Source organism: Anopheles darlingi, chromosome 3 (assembly GCF_943734745.1).
Source record: "Anopheles darlingi chromosome 3, idAnoDarlMG_H_01, whole genome shotgun sequence".
In the NCBI taxonomy this organism is placed as follows: Eukaryota; Metazoa; Arthropoda; class Insecta; order Diptera; family Culicidae; genus Anopheles; species Anopheles darlingi.
Genome location: NC_064875.1, coordinates 50,537,042 through 50,542,117, shown reverse-complemented (window position 1 = coordinate 50,542,117; position 5,076 = coordinate 50,537,042). Strand labels below are relative to the sequence as shown.

General features: G+C 39.9%; 1 protein-coding gene across 4 annotated transcripts in view; it reads right to left on the bottom strand.

Moving 5' to 3' along the window:
- Positions 1–3,021: 3,021 nt before the first annotated feature.
- Positions 3,022–5,076, bottom strand: part of LOC125955816 (serine/threonine-protein kinase NLK) — a 67,336-nt gene continuing 65,281 nt past the window's right edge. For 3 of the 4 annotated variants that reach the window (XR_007469112.1, XR_007469113.1, XM_049687041.1), the window contains one exon: positions 3,022–5,076. This exon is cut by the window's right edge and continues 782 nt beyond it. The gene's annotated coding sequence lies outside the window, so the exon portion shown is untranslated. The other variant, XR_007469111.1, reaches the window with a different exon arrangement.

The following is a 5,076-nucleotide window of genomic DNA, read 5'->3' as shown; positions in this document are numbered from 1 at the left end:
CTGTGTTTTTAATAGGGTTTTTGCTTGTTTCGTTCCCCTTTTCCCGGATCATTTTAATTTTCCCGTTCTCATTTTTTTCATTTTCTCACTTGCCTATGACCTCTTCACACTCGCATTCGCGCGTTGTGTGTGTGTGTGTGTGTGTGTGTGTGTGTGTGTGACTATACAAATATATACACGGTTTGGAGTGGACTAGCCGCTCCTGCACCATCTACTGCTCGCAAGTTCATGGTATTACCCAAATTCGTTGGCCGTTTGTGTCGATCGTGGTCAGGTTTGTCATACAGTTTCATTTTTCACAATACGATCCCTTTACTATTCTTTCACATTGGTTTCGTCAAAGGTTTAACAATATACGAATTTCATCTTCACACTCCTTCCATTCTGCACACTTTGAAGTGTTATCGGATGTTGATGTGTTTCCTCCGCACCAGAGATCTTATTCTTTCGCCTCTTTGCGCCCGTGCTAACCGTTAAGATATACAAATTGTTATGTTTTGTTTCATAATATTCCCTGAACATACGAGGGCAATCTTGTGAAAGAAAGCCAAACGACCTTAAACGACCCATTTAACCCATTAATTTCCAAACAGTTTTTCTTGGATCTCATTTAGATTAAATGTTCTTTTACTGATGCTGCTTCGCTTTTATGGAGCCACACACTAACTGCGATGCGCAAACTTAGCTACATGGTACAACTTTACAAACGTTTGCACAACGAACAGCTTGATAATGACGCAGTGATTTTTTTATTTTGTTAAGCATTTCTCGATGGAATGATCGAATCAAAAGATGCCTCTTTTCAAACCGATAATCCCACACTGTATTCGATGACGTCAAATTATCCATTTAATTTTCCATTTTGTTCAATCAAGCCGACGCACTCGTGCTATTGTCAGGTTTTTGTTGTAAAAAATGGATTGCTGTTTAGTTGTCGGGCTGCTTTATCGTACAGTATGGATGGTTAATATGTTCTAAAAATTTGTTCCATTGTTTCTGACCTATGAACCGTTGGCGCGATTCCCCCTTCCGAGGGGTATCAACTTATCACTAGTTGTATCTGCCATTTCGTTTTTCTGCTTTGGTTGTGGCTGAAACCGAAAGTTTTTCTCACTGTGATCTATTGTGGTGTGCGTTTTGGATGAGTTACATTAAGAAGTAGGGCCAAACGCAAGAGGGTCTACGCTGTAAAGCCTCTCTAGTTCGGTGTAAAGTGCTCGTGAGAACCATCGCTCGATAGTATACAGAGTACAATCTGGTGTAAATTGGATAGTACATGGGCAGTAAAAATGTGGGAAGATTGTTCCGTTTGGTCACGAGCATGTGTGATCGGATGTGGATGATCGGATACGAGTGAGACCCTTTTTTCTCCCAAAAGTAATCAGACAAGGAAACAGATAGTTATGGTGTTTGACTGTTCTAAACGCATGAAGAACTCCTAATCTGCTTACTCATGAAGCGAAGCAAAGTTTAAAGAATTTCGTCGCTTCAATCTGTTATATGCGTTCCTTACAACTATTCTTAGTTGCAACTGGTAGCAATGAGTATACGATGTTGCCACTGTTGCTGTTCCAATAATGAGGATGTGCCTTCACCATCAAAAACACCTAGTCAACTGGTTTGCTACAATATCACACAAGCAGAATATGATGTTTGCCAATGATTTATCACTACACCTTTTCCCAGACTGCTTTATAGCAAGTGTTTTAATAGCCGTGGTCTATCACGTCGTATAATTCCAGCAACACTTGCAACAATCAATGCAGTCCTCAAATTTAACGATCATTATTGTGTGTTTGTGTATGTCTTTTGGTTGATTTGTGGTAGCTTTACTTCCCTCAAATTAGCCAAAAATTCTAAATGCATGTCGCTGGTACTCGTGGATGACAAACTGCCAAAGAACGCACATTTTGCTTACTCAAAACGCAACGTTAACGTTAGTATAGTATGCATTTATGAGTACACTTGATCCGCTATTGGTTCTGCTACCCTACCGAAACATCCACTGGCTGGATAGATTCCTGCAGTAAAGCGACCGATCACTATTTGATTCGTGGCTTACGGTTGGTTCGAAAATGACCCGCATTTCTATAATTTAGAACCACCGATGAGCCGAACCCAGCAGCGGTACAATTTAACCAGCTTTACATTGGTTGCCAATAACAGACATCGATAAGCACACAGAAATGACTATCCCTTTAATGCCAATGACCAAGAGTTCAATTTAAGCTAAGTGCGTTTGTGGCAAGGACTAATTCTTCTGTCGATTTCCTTCCTTTTTCCCATAATCCCGCGTATAACAATATCAATCGATGGTTACAGCGATTTCCGTGTTAATGGTGTAGTTGTTTTACCATCTTACTTTTGCAGTGAAGGAGCTTAGGAACGTTACTAACAATGCACGAAATACAGATTTGTTTTGTGTCTAGTGTTTCCGTATGAGTATTTCCAGTGCAATATTCGAACACACACGCTTGAACAGCCAAACACGGGTACACTCTGTACAATCTCGAACTCACCCTTGACTTTATCTGCAGTGTTCGCGATGCTTCGTTTGCGGTTGGATTAGTAGCAACATGGAATAACAATTGTGTGTGAGCGTCTGTTTGCTGGTATATAGCGGATGAATCCATCTCTTTGCCGCGACCTTAAGAGCATCATTTCGACCATTTAATACTTCATTCTCTGCCATTTACTGCAAATCTCATTCGAGGTTCCTTAACTGCACGCGCCTGCGTCATCCACTGTTCATTTCTTTCAAATTTGATGCTTAGTGTACGTGTGCGGACAAAAAGGAATAGAATTGGACGCCATGAGAAGAAAAAAGCGTGAAGAAAGAAAATAAACAATAAAGCATAGTGGTTGAAGAGCCAACAGATAATATACTTACATAGTAACAATCCAAAATTGTAAAAAGAATCTGGCACAAAACATGAAGATCGAATCGAAGCTGTAGCGTACCGAACATAACATTAATTTGGAAAATATTTCATCAAGCAAAATAAAAGAACAAAACCGAAATGTGTTTCTTGTTTTTCTATTTGTGTATGTGTCTTGCGTTCTCTCTCTCCTCGTTACCACCTTCATAGAATTTCTCCTTCTACCTGCGACTACTACACCTACTACATCCGTTTTCTTATCAAATATACACAGTCCTTAACCACTAAGTTATCGCATGCAAGAGTGCGAGTTTCCTTCTTTCACACATTGCCTTTTACATTTAAATCAGTGCTTAAACTTTTCGCCTGCAGTGTCGGGGTATTTGTCTTTGCCAAGGGATGCTCCTATCTGAGCGGAAAAGACGCTCAGGACACCTGTTTCGCGGGTGCTCAATCCTTCGCCTTGTGTCGCTGACATTGAAAAGTTCCCCAACGAGAGCCAGAAAAAGAGAGAGAGAGAGAGCTGCCGGCGATCAAGAGTCATTTTAATAAACTCTTATTGTTTGATTTAAAACACGCGACACTGTCATTCTCAGCCTTATAACACTCGTGGCGAAGCTTACCAAAAACTAAACAGAAGAACACATAGTGTTATTGGATCGAGACGTAATTTCCTCATCAGGGGACAACTTCATATGTGGTTCGTTTCAGTTCTGTTCAGTTCTTACACTGTTCTCTTCTCTAACTAAAGCTACTCAGTAACATCTTTTTGTTACACCTCGGCGGAGCCAGTTGGAAACATGCCGATGGAATGGCCGTTGGTTGGCTGGCGCGGTGAATGGATGCAATATAAGTAATGTTACGAAAAATTTACTAAAAAGAAAAGTCCGAAATGATTCAGTACACTGTAGGAAACGAAAAACTCTTGGTAAGGGAGCCGACACACATTTCTAGCCATTAAAGCTAATCATAGCTACAATTGCTCAAAATTGTTCAAATACATACGCAGCCATCTGCTTACGTAGCCAGCTGTTGCTAATGCTTTAGAATTCTATGGGTTCTAACGATTCAAACTGTTCAGGCGCCTTTAGTTGAAAGGTTATTTTCTGCTGGCTGCTGGTATCTTATATTTTTTGGCAAAATTGAATTTGTTTTTATTGTTTCGAAACGATGCGTCTGCACGTACTACATTCCAAGTGTTCTTCTCTAGCCAACTTTTGCGCCTATCTTCCAATGAGCACACCAAACCAACGCATTTTCACCAGAAAACAGATTTGTCATTGTCTGCAGTTCCCTTTCAAACTCACTGTCTGGTAGTGAAATGCACGTGTTGCATTTAAAACTTTCTAAAACCTTTTGCACCTAAAATAATTTTCTACACAGAAAGCATAAGACTTAAATTAATTGGGTTACACAAGATCTATTGTGTGCCGGGTAAAATTAGTCTATTACGCCTTTGCGCTGTGGAAGGCGTTTTAAAAGTAAAAGAAGAGAAAAAAACATTAATAATGAGATCTTACTGACACATATTTGATTCGTCGTTGCATACATTTGGGCATTGACGCTCCTCATTCTTCTCGTCATTCATTCGATCCTCAACGGATACTCTTTTACACGGCAGCGATGGCTTTTCTTATTGTTGCTTTCATCGTTCGTTCTAACCATTAACTAAACCACTGGTGAGCGGTTAACACCCTCTATTCTTTCGCGCGCAGGCTATAACTCCGCCCGAAACGAATTGCGATCCATAAAGAACGTTCTCCTTGCTTTCATCTTGTCATTGACGGCTGTTCTATGAATCTCTTGCATACATGATTGAACACAAACTGTAAGCTGGCTTTTAGATGCGATGCGAACAACACTGTACTTATGTGTATATTCGTAGGTCCGATACAGTCGTCGGTTATTTCTATCTGCTCTTTTGACGTACGGTAAAGCCTAAATTATCTTTAAATGTTGATATTTTGGTTTACGACTACAGGGAAAAGATATGAATGGTAAGGAAATGATTTTTTCTAAATGAAATCAATCAAATGACCCTAGGTTCTACTATTTACAGTTCGGTTCATGGATACGTCATATCCAATGGTAGAGCTTAGGAAGAAACGACACTGGCGTGCGAAGTAATGCACTTTTCGTATCAATATATGTTTTTGTTGAGCTTTTGTTTTTTGTTGGCAAAATTAAACTGATTTAC